Source organism: Astatotilapia calliptera, unplaced genomic scaffold, assembly GCF_900246225.1.
Source record: "Astatotilapia calliptera unplaced genomic scaffold, fAstCal1.2 U_scaffold_10, whole genome shotgun sequence".
NCBI lineage: Eukaryota > Metazoa > Chordata > Actinopteri > Cichliformes > Cichlidae > Astatotilapia > Astatotilapia calliptera.
Genome location: NW_020535619.1, coordinates 270,587 through 293,361, shown reverse-complemented (window position 1 = coordinate 293,361; position 22,775 = coordinate 270,587). Strand labels below are relative to the sequence as shown.

The 22,775-nt window shown below is 43.7% G+C and overlaps 1 protein-coding gene and 1 long non-coding RNA gene across 3 annotated transcripts in view; one reads left to right on the top strand and one right to left on the bottom strand.

Moving 5' to 3' along the window:
- The window catches only part of LOC113017311 (NACHT, LRR and PYD domains-containing protein 12-like), a 199,206-nt gene that overhangs the window by 140,664 nt on the left and 35,767 nt on the right, over nt 1-22,775 (bottom strand). The window lies entirely within an intron of this gene.
- Nucleotides 6,938-8,674, top strand: LOC113017314 (uncharacterized). 2 transcript variants are annotated; one of them, XR_003271442.1, is made up of 5 exons: nt 6,938-7,103; nt 7,584-7,704; nt 7,957-8,065; nt 8,171-8,292; nt 8,436-8,674. It is a non-coding gene; the product is annotated as an uncharacterized LOC113017314 (long non-coding RNA). The 2 variants fall into 2 exon arrangements; XR_003271441.1 differs by lacking the exons at nt 8,171-8,292; nt 8,436-8,674 and having other exon boundaries at nt 7,957-8,141.

Sequence of the window (22,775 nt, the reverse complement as noted above, 5' to 3'; positions counted from 1 at the left end):
CGTGCAGTTTGGAAAAATATCTCCGTTGTGGGATTACAATATTACCTTATGCCATGTTAGACCCCTAATTAAAGATTGTGAATTATTATGTAGTTTTACTTTGCATTATTCTCCTGAATTAGAAGAAGCTGATAACTATTGCATTTGTTAAACTGATTTGCATTAGACTGCTGATTTATTGTGAATGAATGATATTGTTTTATGATGCATTATACTGCTGAGTTATAAGAAATACTGTTCGCAGAAAGTCATCGCCTTATTTGTCTGATTAGAAGAGAACAGCCTAACTAAGCCTAACAGGGGACAGGTACTTCTGCCCAACCTGGCAGCCACAAAGTGAACTCATTTAGGTAAAGATAACCACATGCACCTAACCAGCCTGCACCAGCCTGACATTTCTTCCTCCTAAGTAAAAACGAATGGATGGATTGAACTTAGAGTCTCAGCCTAGTTTTCTATTTTGACCACCTGCACCCCAAGATACTCTTTTAAAAAGTGTTGTTTTCAGATCCCTTTGAAGTTCATAAAGGGCCTGTTCATTTTCATTCAGATGTTTTATTACATAAATGTTACTGTTTTCTTTTGATTTATGCTCCCACTACACTGCACCTCTACAAACAACAATGCCACGGACTGTCAGTTGCTTTTACATGCTGTGAACATGAGTAGGTTTGATCAGAGTTTCAATTATCAAAGAAAAGACAAACTGAGCAAAAAGAAGGAAAAAAAGACCAACTTCTTCCCAACTGACAAGAAAAATACTCGTCATGTTTTCATAATAAAGGATCAGGCTCCCCATTTATGACAGCTTGGACCAATAATGTATGTTACACTGATGCTACTGTAGAGACAGGGTCAACATCTCTATTTAAATATAATTAATATACAAAACACAATAAAAGTTATACATGAATTATTCATTATTACTTAGTCACTTAGTTCTTATGTTTCAGGTACATAGGCCAGACGTGGCCGTCAAAAAGGCCAGGTGGGTCTGGTACCAGGTAGTTTCTTGAGCACCTCCTCTTTTTGCATTCTTCATATGGGATGGAAATAAAGTAGCGTTGGAGCCGACAGGAGGCTCAGCTTCAACTGTCCAGGTAAACTTTGGGCTGTTAGGTGTGGGTTTGCTGCTTGTGTTTGACTGCCTCCCTCGGGCACTGCCCGAGGGAGGCGGGGCTGACTGGGGAGACACAGGAAACAGAGAGACAGGGCTGACTCGACATGAAACGATGAAACGTGGGACACGGGAACAGAAACTAAACACAGGCTGAAATGAACATGCCAAATGTATGCCAAATGACATACACATAGTCATAAGAATCACCATCCTGATATCAACACTTTTGCCCATAAGAAAAATGTCGTGAACAAATATATGACACACCAATATTTCACCAGTGTTGTAACTCACATGTCGCCAGCATAGTCTGCCTGTGTCTCCCCTCTGCAAACGCACATTTCAGAGTTGGATGTGATATACAGTCTGCATAAGTGTGGTCAATCCCATAACGATCCGTAAGGGGATGGCAGCTACGCTGAATGTACAGCAGTCACACAGTGATCAGCAATAAACAGTCCCCAAAACTTGCATATAATCCCCAATGTGGAGCCCATCTACTGACTACCACATAGCAGCTGGACCAGTCCCCAATGCAGGTCAGTCCACTGCTGCCACCTGTGGCCAAGTACCATAGCCTATCACTAGATTAACTTGTGACACACATCTGCACCTGCTGCTATGATCACATTGAGTAAAGGCTGAGTGGCTGCACTCACACGTGGTGCATCTAAATCTACCCACAAATATGTTGAAACATGCAATGCTAGCAATGTGGATTGTCAACACTACAAACAATCAGTAAGCAAAGACTACACGGGTCAATTCCTTCTGTGTTCATTCAACACCCGCTACATTTGTAGTCGCCTACTGCAGAGGGGAAGTCGACACACACTGTGTGGTACCACTTCCCACAGAAGGTGCATTCAATCTGCAAGGAAAAGTAGATTGTCAGTGTCATTCAGCTGGAGTCAGGCTCTTGAGTAAAGCAACTCAACATGTCACAGTGTACAGATACTGCATATTTCTGTGCAACAGTCTCATCTGTGCATCACTTGCTGTTTCCATGCATCCTGTAGGTGCTCTAGTGTCTTTGAAGTGCAGAGGCATGCAGGTCACCTGAACTAGAATTCCACTGTTGGTGCATCAAAGTGACATGTCACCCAGTGATGTTGAAGTAACCCAGTCAAGGTGCGTCCATCTTAGGTATTGATTCTGTTATCTTACCCAGTCATCGGTTTCTGCACCTGAGCTTGCCTCACCACAGGCACGACATAGCTGGGAAATGTCATCTATAAATACATATGTCACAATGTGGATACACACATAACTGTCACAAATGGAGGTCCAAATGCCGTTTCCCGGGTATACCTGAGTTTTGGAGCAGAGAGAGCGCTAGCTCCAGTCTGAGCCTGGCAACCCCCTCCTCGTCAACAGGGAAAGATATATTGGTCCCCGAAAGTATTTGTTCTGCAAGCTGAACATTGTCTACTCATCAGAATCTGTCCATTTAGGTACAATACACCATGAGCATTGTACTGACCTTGCATACAAAGACGCCACAGGATGTTAGGTCCTGCTGTTTTGGATGGGCAACAGTTGAGCATGTCCATTTGCCGATGGCTGGACATTTCCGTCTAACCAGAGCTCTTTCAAATGTTAAAAAAAAGAAAAAACAGATGGGTACAAAAAACAAGAAAAGGAACAGGTACTGAATGTCATCCAGTGCAGCAGCCTTATGTGATCCACATGTACAAGTTAGAAATATGACTGCTGTGGTTAACATTAGCCTGTCGTGCGTACCTTGTCACATCCCTGCACCTATTGAGTTGTGCTTGTGTTGCCCCAAATGGGTCAACAAAGACAGCCCGCATTTCTTTCAGATACATTATCTTGAAAAACAAATGGAGATCATGTTAAACCTAGTAGGTTCACGTCAAATTCTGATGGTTGTGTGGCGTCTTACAATGAGTGTCCAGTGTCTGTTGTCACAGACTGCCCCAGCTGCCACGTCATAATTCAGCAGATCCAGCTACAAAGTGAAGATCGTGGCATTACATCATGAATAGTCGTGAATGAGGATGGTTACATGTCAAAGCCAACTCACCTTCCTGACACCTTTCATGGACCCCTGCCAAACTGATGTCACGAAATAGGAGTCCATAATCAATACAGCGTGTTGGCGCCCCACCAGTGTCAAATATGCATTTATGATCTAGGGGCACACACGGTACATTGTCATTCCCGTCCAATGAGGTGACCACTCATGTGGAAAACACGGGAGCATCCATTACAGGAGGAGTGCGAAGAAGAACAAAAAGGGGGTGACACCAGTCGTGAGACAGGAGGCGCCGCCATGTGGTGATACACTGCATTACAATAGCAACTGTTACATAGTCCCCCCCCTGGTGAGAAAAAGGCTGTCCTCAGCCGTACACAGCTGAAAAAGCACACACCACACCAAACAGTACCCTATACATAGAGGTTACAGCTAAGATTGGTGCACACACACAGGGCAAAAGACCATTTAAAAATGAAATTGGTGAAAATAAGACGAATATGTACAGTGGAAAATCAGTTTCCTTAGTTTTTTTCACTTTTTTCTTTTGTTCTTTTTTTTTTCTAAGTAAATGCCAAGAATGAACCTTAACGCACGAAAGAGCCATAAAACTGGATTAAGTAGAGCAAACAAAAACATCTACATATCATGACTCAAAGTAGCAATGCAACAAGACAGCATCAAACAGCTTTAACCAAAACATTTCACTTCAGATCAAGCCTGGTTGTGTGAAAATCATTAGTCCATCTTTTGTTGCTCCAGCCAGACGTAACTCTGGGGCAACGTCTGGGCCTGAGATTGTAACGTCCACCAGCAGCTGGGTGCTGGACAGATCTGGGTGAAACACTCTCTGGAACAGCGCCCACACCAGAAGAAGAGTCAATGTCCGGTAAATCAAAGGGGAATGGCTCAGAGTCAATGTCAGTGTCTGCAGGGGGGCCAGGGTGGGCCTGAGAGTCAGAGTTCAGACCCTCTGCGGTCTCTCTCTCAGCAGGCAATGAAACAGAATGTTCTTTGGAAGTGAGAGAGTCCCAGGTATGGAACAGTTGCATGTTCACAACATGATAAACACCTGCATCCACACCGGAGTCCACCCAAGTGAGCCTGTAATTAACATCACTGAGTCTCTGAGATACACACAATGGTCCCTGAAACAGTGGTGCAAGTTTAGCAGTAAAGTTAGACTGAGCGTCTGACCTGGGGTGCGTCTTAACTCTCACAAGGTCACCAACACGAAACGTGGCATGTCGATGTCTCAAGTCATAGTAATGTTTTTGTCTGTCATGGCTATAGTCCAAAGCTGCTTTGGCGTGGTCGTGAGCTTCCTGCAGGGAGGCTCTCAGAGTCTCAGGGTAAGGCACACCCGGTTCATCAACACCTGCTGTAGAAGGCTGAGTGATAAGGTCAAGCGGGGTGTCTAACTCACGACCATAAAGCATCATGGCAGGAGTCATACCTGTACTGTCATGGGGGGAGGTACGCAGAGCAAAGCAAATCTGAGGGAGAAACTTGTCCCATGATATGTGCTTATCACCTACATAAGCGCGGATTGCAGTTTTCAGAGTCTGGTTGACGCGTTCAGTAGCATTTGTCTGAGGGTGATATGCCATAGTGAGTCTGTGCACCGAGCCTAAGGCAGAAACAACATGTTCAAAAAGCTCACTCACAAAAGGAGACCCTCTGTCAGAAATGAGGTAAGTGGGTGTACCATGCCTAGCAAAAATGTCAGTGACGAATTTACCAGCTGCTACCTGAGATGTAGCTTCTTTGACAGCACTGGCTTCAACCCATTTAGTCAAATAGTCAACAAACACGATCAAATAAGCATTACCAGTGGGGGTGCGGGGAAGTGGCCCAACAAAATCCACACCCACATACTCCCAGGGTTTCTGGGGGACAATGGGAACCATAAGACCGGCTGCTTTTTTCTGACTTGGCTTGGTGAGTTGGCACACTGAGCATGAAATCACATAGCGTTTCACATCAGCTGCCATTTTGGGCCAGAAAAACCTAAAACGCAGTCTCGCCAATGTCTTAGAAACACCCAAGTGACCTGCTGTGGGGTGGTCATGGTAATAGTCCAGCAAGGTGCCTTTCATGGAAGTAGGGGCAAACAGTTTCAGCTCTTTCAAAGAGTGCAAAGCACATGTGGACTTGGGTTCTCTGTGATACAAAAGAGAGTCATACACAACATACTGTAACAAGGTGGCATTGTCCGAGCTGTTCAGAGAGTCTGCTTCAATGTCTCTGAGGAGTGGACCTGTGACATGATCGTCTAACTGCAGCTGTCTGAATTGTGAACGGTCAGCCAGAATGTCGGGGGACAGAGTACGAATGTCCAGGCTGCCCATAACAGCATGATCTGGTAAAAGATCAGTCGGCCTGTCACAGGTCAGAGGCAAAGGGTTGCGTGACAGTGCGTCGGGAACTTTGTTCTGTGCACCAGGTTTGTGCACTATTGTGAAATCAAAGTCCTGCAAACGAAGTGACCAGCGGGCGAGTCGGCCCGTTGGGTTTTGACGAGACATGAGCCACCTGAGACTGTTGTGGTCAGTGAAGATAGTAACACGAACACCTTCAACATATGGGCGGAAGTGTTCCAGAGCCCATATCACAGCGAGGCACTCCTTCTCTGAAGTGCTTAGTTGTGACACTGTTACTGTTCAGTGAATGTTTCTAAAACTAGATGAACTTACTTCAGCGTCAGCAGTTTGAGAAAACAACTCCCTTTACAGGTGCTGATAAGGCCAAGGGCACAAAACAGCACAACCATTGATGCGTTAGGTTTCATAGCGAGACACGTGAAGTGTGGTAGGATCAGTTTGTAACTTCCTCCCTCTTCCTTGGAATGCATAAAGGAGGAGGAGCACGACCTCTGTGGCAGCGCTGACATGACTGAACTGTGATGTTTGATGTGTGTTGGCGCAGTAATAAATAGCTTGATCACAGCTCTTTCTGTGTTGCAGACTTTATTTAAAAAATTCCACGACACCCCCCCCTGAGATTAATTCTATGTTTACCTGTCAGCCTGGACGAATGTGCTGTGTGAAGGAAATTAAATTAAATCAGATCTGAACTGCGCACATTTAAGAAACCTGTTCATATTTAATTGAAATATGAACCAGTGATTTTTTGATTGCTGATTCCAAGAGAGTCTTTGTGGAAATCCTGTTTGGCTTTTTGTTATTTTAATTCTCTTCTCTGTTTTCCAGAACAGTTCTCCACAGTCGCTGTCCACATGGGTCAGTGGGACCAAGAAGCACTCTGTTAATGTGGGACTCTGACCAGCAACATCCAGCAAGACCCAGACAGCGTTTTCTATCTCCCAGCTGCAGTTTTTGTTTGTCTGTGACTGGAGAGTCAGATTTTTGTTGAGCTTCACACTTGCAGAGGTAAGTCAGTTTGCAGAGATCCCTCCCACCCTGGCTTTCTTATCTGAAACAGTAATATTTCAGTGACTGCTGCTTATACCACAGGTTAATACACTCTACTGATCCCTGATGGGAGAATCATCAATTCTGGCAACAAAGAAGCCTGGTGGATGTTTGTTTACAGTCTGATGATGGGACCTCATGCTCTGCATCTTCAAAGTTTGGCTCCTCATTATTATTCATACCCAGTAATGTGAAGTATGCTCATATCTACTATAACTGAACCAACCTGGTGCTCTTCATTGAGTCTGAATGTTGGATGTTGTGTATCTCGTGTTCTCTGGGCTTTGTTGTCCTCAGTCTTTTTGCAGGATCAGAAAACAAAACCAGGAGGCGCGTAAATGTTTCTTCTCCATGATGTTTCTTCAAATGTTTCTTCTGCATGATGTTTCTTCAAATGTTTCTTCTGGATGATGATAAGACTGTGACACGGGATGCCACCTTTGGTCTTGTGATGAAGCAAAGCTCAGGAAGAAGTGGGATTAAATGGTACCCACATGTGTGCTGCTGAGAAGGATGTACAGGGCCACCTGCAGCCAAATCCAAGCCTCAGGTTAGTTGTAGTTGCAGAACACTATAGACTGAGACAGCTGAGGAATCAAATGTTTGATTATACGGATGAAAAAGAGAAGTTTCTTCCCTATAATTATCACTTCTTAAAATCTGTAGCAACTTCAAGTCTGTCAGCGTGCTGAGCATGCTCAGAATGTGACAATATATTTTTGTTCAATATTTAATTTCTTTCAGTTGCAATTGTTAAATGAAAAAATATATATATTCTTATAATTTAGCAAACTAATTTATCAAAAAAATATGTACATATATCTGTATTAGTTTTAATAAATTAATTTGACAGCTGTATTGAAAATACCATATTGTATTCATACAGAATCAGTTTGGTATCATTGTTTGTCTGATTGTTGAAACTAAGAGCTGCTTTGATCTGTTTGGATCTAAAGTATCCAAAGTTGAGCTCTGATGTTTCTTCACCCCTGTGTGTGTGATATGTGATTCCTACATGCTGGCAGAGCAGCAGTTTGTGCTCACAAATGGTGACGGTGTGGAGAGACGGTGGTGTTTCCTCAGAAGAACCAGCAGAGTCACTTGCTGACTGATGTTTGTCTGCACTGCACAGAGGAAATCAACTGACCGAGGTTTGTCCAGTGACGTGTTATGAAATGTATATTTGTTTTATGCTTACAGATGTGTTTTTCTTGACAGAGGCTCTGCAGAGGTTAGACAAAGCAGAGAAAACATGTGCTTTACATTTTACTGTGATTTATTGAGATATTTGTTGCCTGATGTTCAGCAGGAATGGAGAAATAGAATCAAAGGAAGATGTTTTTGCTGTTTTTGTAATGATGTAAGTAAATCTTCAATATTATTTATTTGCTTGGTTATATTAGGAGTGTTTCTGAGTGAGGGGGGGAGGAGTCATCATCCAGGTAAAGTGACGTGGATCAGTGGATACACTTGTCTCCCCTTTAAAGGAGACGATCCAAGTCATCCTTAAATGTTAGTGCTTTCAAATACACAAACATTTTTAAAGGACAGAAATGAACATCCAACTTTGACTGTAACACAAAATAAATCTTTGCATATGTGTTTTCAAACTCTCAGATGGGCAGCATATCAGTCTTGGACTGTGTAACCTGCCGGAGCAGCACTGAATGACCACCGCACATGAGCATGTTCCTGCAACATTCAGCATCTGATCCTTCATCTGTGTGCGTCTGCTTTTGGTAAGTAGAGTTACCCAACTCCAGTAACTCTAAACACATGCCATCCATTTCTGACGGCCTGGTTACTTTCCTGTCAGTTACTTTAGAAACCATGTGGTCACCTGACCTAACACTGTTTCTTCTTCTTCCCCTTAATGTTCAAGTGTCACATGTCAAACAGCTGGAGAGGAAACTACACCAGTGTACTGGGATGTTTCACCAACACGTGCCAGATGCTGTTCCTTCATGGTGACATCACCAGAGACAGCCCCGCCCACCTCAGGACCTCGCCATTGATCATGATGATTATAATGATGACAGCGAGCGGAACTAAGACTGTAAAAATCCACGACCAGAATGTTTCTTTCTAATTATGAATGAATACTGAGAGCCTCTTTCTGTGTTTTGTATGTTTTGGTTTTTTTTACCTCATTTGTTACTAACAAAGTTCACAAACTAACACAGTTTACATTCTGTATGTTTCCATCTTTACCAGCCACACTCTAACTGCATTTAAGAAAATAATCCTTAGAAATCGTTGTTTTTCTCTTTTGTAATTGATGATAATTCAGTGAATATACTGCGCTGCTTCCTTTTATTGCATCACACATTGCTTTAAGTTTTTCAGTGTCCAGTTATTTTTACTGCTGTTTGAATTCTCTGTATGTTTGACCCTGTAGACCATAGGTGTCAAACTCTGGCCCGCGGGCCAAATTTGGCCCGCAGCCTAATTACATTTGGCCCGTGAAGCCATACCAAATTACTATCAGAGCTGGCCTACTGGTATTATACAGCTAATATATATATTGTTTAGTATTAGGCTTTGCTTGTTCCATATTCAGTTTTTCAGCAAAACTTGTTTGAGTCCATAACAAAAGATTCATTCTTATATCTGGAAGAAGATTTTTTTTCAATAAATATTAATATTAGCCCGCAACTTTGTTCCAGTTTTGAATTTTGGCCCACTGTGTATTTGAGTTTGACACCCCTGCTGTAGACTGTTTGATGGACTGCTTGTCTTCCTGTTTGTTACCGCCGCCTGTTTTTTAATAAAGATTTGGATTTCTGACTTCAACACAGCCTCTGCGTGTCCTCCCTTTGTGTCCTCTTCCTCTGTGAATGTGTTGCATGTGTCACAGATTCATTTTATTAACAGCTTTCCCACAGTGAGTTGCATCAGCATTCATTCACAGCACATTTCAGAAGGATTCAGATTAATACAGTGATCTTATGGTCAGAATCATCCTGACAGAGTGCCACTGTAAATGATCTTTCATCAGGTAAATTTTAAAGTTCAGTATTTCAAAGCAGGAGTTATGAAGAATCATGCTGGCATTAGGACTAATAATATGTACTTACAAAGTCAAAGTTTTTTAATTATGCTAGAATATTGGAAGATAATCAACTTTTAGTGTTTTCCGCATATTAATTATTCTGAAATAGAGACGGTGAGCCTAACTGTACAGAAGCACTAAACAACTGACAATCTTAACAGACATCATTGGCCTGAGCCGTCATGCACAGTGAGTCTGATCCTTTGCTGTGAGAGTCTGACAAGCATGTTTCTGGTCAGTTTGGAACAAATAATATCACAATGTTGATCTTTCTTTCCAATATTCCTTCTCTTTTACGACATAAACTGTGATCAAAGGTACTTATGTTCACAGCATGTAATAATACTGACAGTCCAGGGCATTGAGGTCTGTTGAGCTAGGGTTAGGGTTAGCAATTCAGACATATGTAATCAATATTAAACGTCTCTGACGTGGGCCACTGTCCGCAGTGTTGGGAAATCCATACCAGGCTGGAACGAGTCAAGGTAGGTGAGCATCCACGAGAAGACACAGCAGATGCATCCTACTAATACTGACAGGACCAGGAGACTCCAGAAACCGAGCATCTTCTCTTCAGTGCCATCCTCTCCTGTCACCCTCTCTGCTCGCAGCTCTTTGAGTATGGGGTAGATAAGGGCGCAGAGAAACCCTTATTACTCATTCGTATTATAATTCAATTTTCATGAAATATTCATATTCAGTATCGGTCCTTTTATATTATAACCACGTATCCACCCAGGCTCATGGTGGGGCAGGGCTCTGTCCTGGGATGCTTGAGTACAAGGTAATGTACACCCTGACCAGGTATCCAGTCTGTCAGAACTGTTTTCAATATTTGGTTCAAAAACATGAGTGACAACAAAAATCCAACTAGGATTCTTGCATATGATGAATGAAGTCTGACTTTGACTGTATTGTCCAGCTGATCCATCAAACCCCCAGCAGGTGAACCTTATTCATGACATAACACAGCAACAATGTAAAAAAAGAAACAGCAACAGTCTAAATGTAAAGTGCATTCTAAACTCCTCTTCAATAAATTATATGCAAAGAGTCATTCAGGACTGTAAAACGTGAACTACAGAACCCAGAGTCTTCATCATTAAATCTCTGGTTGCTTCATTTTTCTATCCTATATCAGATACTTTAAGGTTAGGTTAGGTAAACTTGCATTCTCATGGTGAGGCAAAGTGCTTTATGTGTGTGTGCGCGTGTCATGAACGGCTATAAAAGGCCTATAATTAAAGAACAAAGCGGTGTTCGAGTTCGAGTTGCGGCAGACTGTCACTACTTGTAAGTGGAACGCAGCCTTCCTGCGGCGGACAGCTAATAACAGGAATCGGACGCGGTCCACCCAAGTCCACAGCAACCACCATAGCAACCGCCTAGCATGACCTTAAAAACATATTCTGTCTTCATAACTATCAAAAACGTGAAATGATTTGCAAAGTGTGAAAGTGTTACAGCTGCAGAGAGCTATGGCGGTATCTTTGGAAGCTGTTTACACAGCTAATAATATACGATGTAACCATGGAGACAGTCAGTCACGTGAGCTAGCGGTGCACGTTTACTACAGTGAATAAGGTGATTGCGTGCACACGCTGCAGAGGGTAAAGACATTACTTCAATATTGTTTTATATTGATATATATTTGCCTTCTGTTGACCATCACCTCAGGTTCACCATTACAGTTTCAGCATACAGATGCACACTGTCTAAACACATTCAAAAACTCATGTCTCAGAAATAAGCACAGCTGTTCATGTTTGTCATTAGAGTTTTATTTGTAAGAAAATTATGAACTTCATATTGTGCATCAAATAAAAGAACATTTCACAACTCTGAGTCAACAGAAATAGGTAACAGAAATGTCTCTAATGTAGACATGTACAGTGTAGTGTAAGCATTAAAAGATCATAAAGGAAACACTAACATTTATGTGAAACTAATTGTAATAAAAAAACATGAACAGGTGTTTTTATTACACCTGTTCATGTAATAAAGAATCTGAAAACAACACTTTTTTGGTCTAAGTGATCATTTTTTTTTTTTTTTTTTTTTTTTTTCTAAATGACATCAGAAACAGCAGTATGCGACATTACGTGATGGCAGAGCTTCAGTTCATCCTTTGTCATTTTTATTTTTTTATTTTATTTTTTTATTTTTTTTAATAAATAGGACAGGGGGAATGAATGAGAGAAAGAGGGGGAGAGAAAGAAAGAAAACCAAAGGGGAGAAGAGATGGTGAGAAGGGGGGGGAAGAGAGAGAGAAAAAAAAAAAAGAACTCCTGGGTCACCTGTATGGAGAAAAAAAAAAAACAAACAAAAAAAACAAACAGAGGAGACAGCAAACAACAAAGAGCAACATAATAATAGAGAAAACAAAGCACCATCACAATAAACTAGCTAGTCATAGATATCAATAGTTACTTAATAATAAACGATATTGTGCAGCACGCAAGATAGACAGCGCACAGTGTGCTTTGAGGCAGCAGCCAAGAAAGCTTTAGTCCGCGTCTGTGAATACCCATGTGTACACCTGTGTGCATACCTGTGTGGATCAGCATGCTTGCATTCCAAAGGTTTCTCCATGTAATGATCTGCTAGGGAGTGTGGGGGGGCCACAGCCCCGTCCTCCAGGGTGTGAAGCGGGTATGGAGGAGATCAAAACTCCAGACATCCAGAGGCCCCCAGAACACAAGAGACCATGGAAGACCAACAGAGGGGCAGCCGTGCCACTGTTCCAGTAAGAGCTGAGGAGAGTCCCAGATGAGGGCTCGCCCAGCAGCCGCGGAGCAGAAGTCAGGGGGAGTTGCAGTGACGCGCCCGTGAGCTCCGCCGGCAGCCAGCTGTGCCTGAGTGACCGAGCCCCAGGCCGAGAGGCCGGGGGCACCCCACCTCCGAAATGGCCCGAGCGAGCCCCAATAAGCGGCCGCCAAGGAGTGAGCCGGTGTGTACCCGGACGCCCACCCCCAGATACAAAGAACCACCAACGCACCGACACCTGAGGGAGTCCGCCACCGGCAGGGGAAGTGGTGGTGGGTGGAGATAGGCCTCCAAACCTTGGAGGGCCTAAGGTGTCCCCAGAGAGGTGGCGTCTGATACCCAACCTGACATATACACACAAACATACAGGCACACACAGACACAAACATCCATTCCCACCCTCATGCTCTCATGTGCACTTCACACTAAACCGACGTGGAGACAGACATAAAGAGATGCTGTACACACGATCACACTCCCCAAGCGTACTCTACCAACCGGGTCTAGGTACCCTTGCCCCTGGAGGGGGCAACCGCACCCAGACACAGGTGGTGTTACCCTTTTCCCTGCGGTGGGGAGAGGCAGACCGCCCCGAATCCGCAGCAGCAGGGAGGCCCCACACCCCAGACCGCAGCCGGACGGCCAACTCCTCCTAGCCCCCCCCGCTCCAGCAGGCCGCAGAGAATGGGGGTGAGAGAAGACTCCAACACGTCAATTCCCGACGCGAGGGGGGTACCCTGCGCGTCCATAAGTGCAGCAGAGGGAGCCTGAGCATGCGTCACACGTTTGATGAGTTGGGAGTGAGAAAGTGTTGTTCCAGATTGTTTGTATAGTGCACTTTCTATACCGTGCTCTTTGTACAGTTTTTATTTAGCTGCTTTTGTCTTGCACTGTCCACTTTTTTCCAATGACAATACAGATTTTCCACTTGTGGGACAAATAAATGCAGATTTGCTGTGTGTGTGCGTGTGTGTGCGTGTGTGTGCGTGTGCGTGCGTGTGTGTGTGTGTGTGTGTGTGTGTGTGTTTGTGCAACATTGGCATTTGTTTACTCAGACCCAAGGCAGGCCAAACCTGTCACGGACCCGGCTCTGGAGGACTCGGGGTCCATGAGCAGTTTTGACTGTTGTTGTTGTATTATTATTATTATTATTATTATTATTATTATTATTATTATTTGGTGATGTGTGTGTTTTTCTGCACAATGCTGTGTTAGTCTGTGTCCCACTCGTATGTATAGGCAGGGTGTGGGTGTGTATGTCTGCGGGTGTGGCTGGAGGATGGAGCACAGCCACCATCAGGCCTGATGGGTGTAGCCCTGCGGAAGGACTGGCCACACCTGAAGTTCCTGCCACACCTGTTGGTGATCAGGGCTCGTCGGGGGAGCTACTTAGGAGAGAGTTGGAGCTCCCACCGGCGCGGGATCATTGAGTTATCGTACCAAGTCAGTGTGTGTCAGCTTATGTCTGTGCTGTTCGTATATGCCCGCCGAGGGTTAGTGTTGACGGCTGCGTCTATGGTTTCCCTGCAGGAGGAAGAGTGGTCCAGAAAGGCAGCACGCACGGGGAGTGCGGAAACACAACAGCGGGGAGCATGAGCCATGGGAAGCGCGCACACGGGGTTCGAGGGAGCAACGAGGAGTTATTGTGTTTACAGCTTTTCACTGTAAATAAAGAGCACTGTTTGCATCGCAGAGTCTGCGTTTTGGGTCCTCCTTTCCCCACATCCCCACGGTCTGCCAGCCAGACCGTGACAAAACCTCTGTTTTACAACCTACATATAAAAGACACATTCACAATATATGGATACACAAGTCTGTTTTATTTCAAAGTGTTTCAGACTTTACAGCATTTGCAGATCCAGTGTCCATCATCCCTGCATTTGGTACAGGTGAATTTCTGGCATGTTGCACAGCTAAACCTGCTGCGATTCCTGTTGCAGTCCCGCCAGGCACACGATCCTCCATTTCTGCCACCCGTCCATCGTGTATCCGGCAGGGAAAGTCCCTCAGGGCACTCGGGCCCAGGCTTCTTGTTGAGAAAAGGGTGGCAAATGCATTCAGAGACCAGTTGATCAAATCCATAATTCCCTTTTAGGTTTTAGAGAACAGACTGTGAGAGAGTGTTCCAGGGAAAAGTAATACACACGAGACAAGACAAGGACACAAGAGGCTAAGCAGGGAAGATAAGGGGAAGGAGGAGAGGAGAAAAAGTGCGACTGCCTTCGCCGAGAGCCAAACGAGTTAGGGGAAGGTGAAGACGTAGATGTAGAGAGCAGACAGGCAGCACTAATGCTGTTTTAGTCAGATCCACTTTCTTGATAAATTGCTCAATAGTAGAGCAGGATGTATATTTTTGTGAGTGTATTGGGGGCGGGGTGAGCATCATCACAGTTTGCCTTTCCTCAGAAGTTACCACACACCACAGCTGGGATGTTGGTCTGTGGACGCCTCTCTGGGTGTTTCCTTCCTCTTCAAAGTGTCTTTCTTGAACTTGGTGTTTGTGACAGATGCTGATCGTCTCCATGTGAAGGTAATGGAAGCAGCTTGTAATGTTTTCCTGGCTAACATCAGCTGTGTGCAGCTTAGTTCCAGCACAAACAGCACAAATCTGTATATCCTGAATCCATAGCTCAGGTAACGGACTCACCGCTGGACCAACGAGGCCGAGTGTTAAAAACTCTTCCTCTTTTTAAGGTTTGTGTGTGTGTGCGTTGGTTAACATTAAATGTCTCTAAGCAGGTGTAAATACTTATTTCCACTGTAGATGATCTATAGTCTGTATATAAAAGATGGCAACAGACTCAGGGTTCATAGTTTAGTTTCTTGAAGCTTTGAGTTGAGTGTTGTTTTTCTTCAGTTTCTGGAAGTTTCAGCTGCTTTTTACAGATACGTTTGTTGTCCTGAATGTTTGAAGGAAAAAAAGACTCTGTTATGATTCAGTTTGCATGTTTTCAAATGGACTCTGTATTAAATCTCCTTGCCTTCATTGTAAAGTTGGAGTACCCTGAGGTTCCATACTGGGACCAACTTTCTTTTCTTTTTACATTCATGATTTACCAAATGTCTGTCAGAACATCAATAACCAGCTGTGTGCAGATAATGCTGTTATTTTTACACAGGCAGAGTTTCTCCGGATTATAAACCATACAAACCTCAGGCTGTTCTTCCTGCTCAGGTCAAAGGTCCTCATCCCAGTCTGTGCAACCGCTTAGCAACCCCACTTCCTGTTTTTAACACCTCTCTCAGTCACTAATAGTCACATGAACACACACAGGAAGTTGACAAACTAGATGAAACTAGAAACTACTTCCTGTGCTTAAACAGGCAGATGTACAGACACAGCTTTGCTTTCAGCTCCGTGGGTCTTCAGGTTTATGTCTGATTGGTCTGATTCTGATTTCCTGTCCAACCTGTTTAGTCCCAAAATAAAAGAACTTCAGATCGGACTTTCAATAACACACAGTACAGAAAAAAGTACCAAGCAGGTAGCTGGTAACAAAGATGTGTTTTCAAACAGTTTCAGTAAACCATCCTATTAAAACTGTAACTGTGTTTAACAGGAACATGAAAGCACCACATGATGCTGCTGTCTCCTGTGTCTGTACAGAGTTTGAAGAAGAAAGCTGAATCTTCTTCAGTCACACAATGTTCCTCTGTCTCTGCATCTGTTTCTCTGACTGCAGCTGTCCAACTCTGCAGCACGTTAACTCTGCTGATCCTCTTTGAATCCTGGATCAGGAAGTAAAGCCGTTGAATAATTGGTGGGGTTTTTTGTTTTTTTTTACTGTAGCAATCAGAATTATTGTCTGAAGGCCAAGAAAGATGCCCAACAGATTTATTTAATCCAGGTGGATCATTATGGCTTTGCCATATTGGTCGACTTGATTGATCTTTGTTATTATTATTCGTTTATTCATTTTAAGTTATTACAAAATGGACAGACATGACAGGGGGAAGAGAAAGAAGAAAAGGGAGGGAAAGAAAACAGAAGGGAAGAGGGACAGTGAGAAAAGGCAAAAATAAAAATCTGCTGGATCACTTGTTGAAAGAAAAACAAGAAAACAAGCAAAAAGAGAGCAACTCAGTACGGAGACCACAGCAAACACCTTCATAAGTATAAGTAACTAAATATACTAAAGTAATACTAAATATTAAATGTTATTGGGAAACGCGCAAGACTGACAGCACACAATATGCTCTGAGGTCGCAGCCAAGAAAGGTATAGTTTGTGTCTGTGCCCACACCTGTGTGGATGAGCGCACTTGTATTCAAACAGTTTCTCAGTAAAGCTATCTACTAGAGGGTGTGGGGAACCATAGGCCCCCCAGGGCCCCAGAAATCCAGAGCACGAGAGCCCAAGGAGGACCACCAGAGGGGCAGCAGCGCCACCCTCCCAGAAAGAGCTGACAAGAGCTTAGGGGTCACCCAGAAGCCACGGTGCCGAAGCCACAGGGAGCTGCGGTTAAGTGCCCGCAGGCAGCTAGCCATGCCAGAGAGGATGGAAGGACCCCCACCCCTGGGAAGGGGCCCAACCGAGCCATGCGTGCCAGGCCCTGTTAAGCCAGCAGCCCAGGATGCTGAGAACCACCAAGGCACCGACGGAAGAGGGCGTCAGCAACCAGCAGGGAATGTGGTGGGGGGAGATAGGGCCCCACACCTGTGAGTGCCTGAGATGTTCCCAGAGAGGTGGAGTCTAAGACCCGACCTGATACATTATCATAAATTATACATTATCATCTGCAAATTATGGTGTGTGACAGTCACAGCAAAGAGATGAAGCACTTTTGGATTATGGGAAAAGCCAAAAAATGCGCTTCCTCCACTTCCGTAACATTGATTCATTAATGTTGAATTCTCTCGCAGCTGCTCTGTTCCCATGTTGTTGCAGTATATTAATGACTAACCTCGTATTGTGGATGAATAATCTCAGTTGTTCTCCTGACTGAAGTTTAGCCCGTGTACAGCATCCTGCTATGCGACTGCATTTGTCCCTGACCACCAGAATCCCTCACGTTAACTTTTATCAAGTGGAAAACAGTTGGCTTAATCCTCCAGCTTCACTGTGCTAATGTTATGCTAACATAGCTGTGTCGCTAGCAATCACAACATTATATACCAGGTAGTCCAACTTCAGTAACCCTGCAAACGCCACTGCTGTTTAGTTTCCTGTCTTCATTTATGTTGGAAGTGGCAGCAGAGCTGTACGTTTGAATTAGTTTCAAAAATCTCAGTCAGAACATGGTATGAAATGTTTAGGTGGAAGCTAGCAAGCTAACTTCCTGTTAACTTCTAACTCCGTTAAATTTAATAAATTCTGTTTTCATGGATGCCTGGATGTAAAACTTAATTGTTACACCCGATAAAGCAGCAACACTGATGATTTAATTAAAGACGAAAGAATTTAGACCGTTTTTAACTCTCAGTGTTCGTTTGACTTTGGGACCTGAAGTTGACGGAGTTTTGGACCCAGATTACTCCACGAAGCTCCTCACCACAGCAGTCATAATGCTCTGACAATCCATCAAGCAGTGCTGCTTACCAAAGTTGTACTAAAACATTTTTAACAGATTTCTGCAGCCAAAATCGGTTCGAGGTCAGGAAGCACAACCAGAATTCATACATAAGGCACAGTCTCGATTTTTGAGAAAATTAAAGGACTTTAAGTGGAAAATACGTTACACAGAAGAAAAGAATATATCGTGATATATATCGTTACCGCACATGCTTCAAATTATATCTCAATATGAATTTTAGGCCATATCGCCCATCGTTGCAGCCCTAGTTTAAGGGGTAAAAGTAGAGTATCAAAATGGAAAGAAAAATGTGATAATTTCTAAGTCATTACTACTCAATTACTTAAGTATTAACCGTTAATATCCAAGTAATACCATAGTAGATGGTGGTTACAGGTGAGTAATATTACACTGACATGTATGTAATTGAATAATAAGGGCCCAAAACTGGCGGTAGAAATGGGGAAATACGGCTGGTGGTAATAGTAGGGTAACCAGTTAGAAATGACCATAATGTGGTCATTTCTAAGTTATTACCACTGATAAAAGCTGGTAGTTTCTGTGTATAATGCAAAATGCTAAACTGCCTGTTTCTATTTAATAACATGTTAATAACTTTTTAAAACAAAGTTAATAGTAATAGTAATAACTGCCAGGCAACACCTGTGGCAGTTTCTGTGTGACACGCAGGAATTTAATACCATGGTCATGATAGCTGAGTAAAACAAGCATTAGGAAGTCTGTAATGATGAAATGGAAGCATATTATGCAAAAAAACAACACAAAACACACATATGAACTTACTTGCACTGGAGTGTAGAGAACCCTCTGAAAACACATAACGTTGTAAATATATTTCGGGTAAGAAAGTGCAGCACATTTTAAAAATGTCCAGTAGACAAAAATAAGATCCACGGTTCCTCTTACCTTCCGCTGTCCTGCAACACCTCCATCATTAACTGACCCCTAAAATTCAAAGATTCAGCTTCTCCTGCAGCATGTAGCACCATTGCATAATGAATATTTTGACGTTTTAATGTTAATGCAAGTGTGATGTAATTAGCAATTTATTGAGCAACAATGTCACAGTTATAGACTGTGCTTTTGGAAAGAGATAAAACAAACAAACAAACAAAAACAACATACACTGCTCAAAAAAAATAAAGGAAACACAAAAGACATCCCAGATCTAAATGAATGAAATATTCAAATTCAAATTCAAATTTTATTTGTCACGTACACAGTCATACACAGTACGATATGTAGTGAAATGCTTGGACAACTGCTCGTGACCTAAAGAAAACAAAAAAGGAAAAGGCTATGAATAAGATAGGAAATAAATATGAAAAATTAAAAAGGGTAAATTTAACTAGGAAGGAATAAAATATAAATTAAGGTTAAAAATGAAATAACTGTACAACACACTGGGAAAGAATAAGATAAAATATATCAATTAAATTGAAAATAAAATAACTGTACAACAAAATACACAATACACAATATAGAACTATATAAGAATGTATGAACAAAATACACAAGAAGTATAAATAAATATATACACAATAACAGCAGCAGTGATTTAAGTGATGAAGTGAAAACAAAGTCCAGAATGTCCAGTGTGTGTGTAAGAACTATATGTGTGGGTCAGTACTGTGTGGTGGTGTGATTGTGATTGAGAGACCGTATCGCCTGCGGGAAGAAGCTCCTCCTCAGTCTCTCTGTGTTGGTCTTCAGGGAGAGGAATCGCTTTCCTGACCTCAACAGAGAGAACAGTCTGTTGTTGGGATGGCTGAGGTCCTTCACCATCTTCCTGGCCTTGGTCCAGCACCGCCTGCTGTAGATTGAGTGCAGGTCAGGGAGCTCGGAGCGGATGGTGCGCTCAGCTGACCGCACAACCCTCTCTAGAGCTCGTCTGTCCTGCATGGTGCTGTTCCCGAACCAGGTTAAGATGTTTCCTGTCAGGATGCTCTCTATGGTGCACGAGTAAAAGTTCCTGAGCACCTTGGAGGGCAGTTGGAAGTCTCTCAAGTGTCTGAGGTGGTAGAGACGCTGTCGGGCCTTTTTCACCACGGTGTTGATGTGACAGGACCATGACAGGTCCTGCGTGATGTGAACTCCGAGGTATTTGAAGCTGTCCACTCTCTCCACTGGGCACTCGTTGATGACGGGGGTCTGGTAGTTCCTCTCCTGCTTAGTGCTGAAGTCCACTATCAGCTCCTTTGTCTTACTGACGTTTAGAAGGAGGTTGTTCCTCTGGCACCAGTTCTCCAGATTCCTAATCTCCTTCAGGTAGGCCGTCTCGTTGTTATCAGAGATCAGGCCCACCACGACGGTGTCGTCAGCAAACTTGATGATGGTGGTGGAGCTGGTAGTGGCCACGCAGTCATATGTGTACAGAGAGTACAGCAGGGGGCTCAGAACACACCCCTGGGGGGCTCCAGTGCTGAGAGTGGTGGAGGCTGAGACATGTCCGCCCATCCTTACTGCCTGTGGTCTGCCAGTTAGGAAGTTGGAGATCCACTGACACATAGATGAGCTGAGTCCCAGATGCTCCAGCTTGGTGGTGAGTGTGGAGGGAATTATGGTGTTAAATGCAGAGCTGTAGTCTATGAAGAGCATTTTAACATAATTCCCCCTTCTAGTGTCCAAGTGAGTGAGTGATGTGTGGAGGAGATGAGAGATGGCATCGTCTGTGGAACGATTTGGACGGTAAGCGAACTGTAGTGGGTCCAGTGTGTCTGGTAGTGAAGAAATGATGAAGTCTCTGACCAGGCGTTCAAAGCACTTCATCACTACTGAGGTGAGGGCTACAGGGCGATAGTCATTGAGAGAAGCAGGGTGGGGTTTCTTCGGGACGGGAACAATGATGGACTCTTTGAAGCATGTGGGGATCACCGACTGAGATAAAGAGATGTTGAATATCTCAGTGAACACAGGAGCTAGCTGGTATGCGCAGTCTCTTAGGATACGACCTGGGATGCCGTCTGGTCCTGCTGCTTTCCTGGTGTTCACTCTTTTGAAGGCTCTCCTTACTTCATGCTCGGAGATGACGAGCACTTTTTTCGGTGCTGGCAGTACCTTCCTGTCTGCAGCCGTTAGCGCCGCTAGCACTAGCATTGTTGGAGTCCTTAGCTGCAGCCTCGAAGCGAGCATAGAAAGTGTTCAGCTCGTCTGCCAGAGTCACGGCCGCGTTCGTCATTCCGGTTGTTGGTGCTTTATAGTTCGTTATTGTCCTTAGTCCCCGCCACAGGCTCCTAGAGTCACTCTGTTGGAGTTGTGACTCTAGTTTCCTCCCGTAGCGCTGCTTCGCCTCTTTCACCGCCCTCCGCACGTTATATGACGCAGCTTTGTACGGGTCCATGTCCCCCGTCGTGAGTCCCGTGTTGTAGGCAGCGGTGCGGGATCTCAGAGCGTCGCGGATGGTTTTATCCACCCACGGCTTCTGGTTGGGAAACGTTGTGATAGTCTTTGTCTCCATGGTATCATCCGCTAGTTTCCCGATGAATCCCACAACCGCTTCCGTAAACACGTTGACATCATCATCAGAGCTGTTTCTGAACATGCCCCAGTCTGCGTCATCGAGTGCGTCCTGTAACGCGGCCACCGATTGATCCGTCCAGCGCGCGACCTTCCTCTGAACCGGAACTTCCTGTTTCAGCCTTTGTTTGTATTTTGGCATAAGGAAGTTTTTTGGCATAAGGCCGTCTCTCACTACTCAGGTGAAACATGATATATAAGTCACTTAAATAACTTAAAAATGTTATTGTTTGACTTTTTTCAGTATTTTATTTGTTCCTGAGTAAATCAGTTTGGCTGAGATTAAAGTTATAGTTTTTACACAGCTGAATAAACGTCAAGCAGACAACTGATTATTAAAAGTGTGAGATGCTCGAGAATATACTCCGGTGTCCTTTTATATTTTAGATAGCAATGAGCAATCTGCAAATTTCTTTAAAATGTAATAAACTATCATCTTGCCTTTATTTTTAGTTAGCACATACCTTAAACACTTAAAGCCATAAGCTAATGATCGTTATATAAGAGCAGATGCTGTTGGTGCAATAAGCTGTACATTTTACTTCCAATGGATGCATGATTTGGCAGCCCTAGTCAGCATAATCTTATTGATGAAATTCAATGACACAAATCTGGGTGAGTAAAAGTTCACTGGGCAATATTGTATAACCCTTTCAGACCCCAGCCTGGCTGTCTGGACATTTCTTTTCTATTATAGCTTTAAAAAGGGTAAAAATGTTGAACAATCAAAACGTTTCTTTGACGTGAATCAATTTGATTCTCATGGGACTCAATTAACATTCAACTTTTCAAATGTTTTTAACATAACACTAATTGTAAACATTTGTCTTGCAGGTGACTGAGCAATGGAGAAGCTGGATGATGTAACAGTATCTGTCCTTAAAGGTTATATTTGATAATATATTTGTGTGTGTGTGTGTGTGTGTGTGTGTGTGTGTGTGTGTGTGTGTGTATATATATAAAAAAAACACCCAGCACGCCCCTGCGGGCGGTTTATCCTTCAAGCTCGGGTCCTCTACCAGAGGCCTGGGAGCTTGAGGGTCCTGCGCAGTATCTTAGCTGTTCCCAGGACTGCGCTCTTCTGGACAGAGATCTCCGATGTTGTTCCCGGGATCTGCTGGAGCCACTCGCCTAGCTTGGGAGTCACCGCACCTAGTGCTCCGATTACCACGGGGACCACCGTTACCTTCACCCTCCACATCCTCTCGAGCTCTTCTCTGAGCCCTTGGTATTTCTCCAGCTTCTCGTGTTCCTTCTTCCTGATATTGCTGTCATTCGGAACCGCTACATCGATCACTGCGGCCATCTTCTTCTGTTTATCTACCACCACTATGTCCGGTTGGTTAGCCACCAC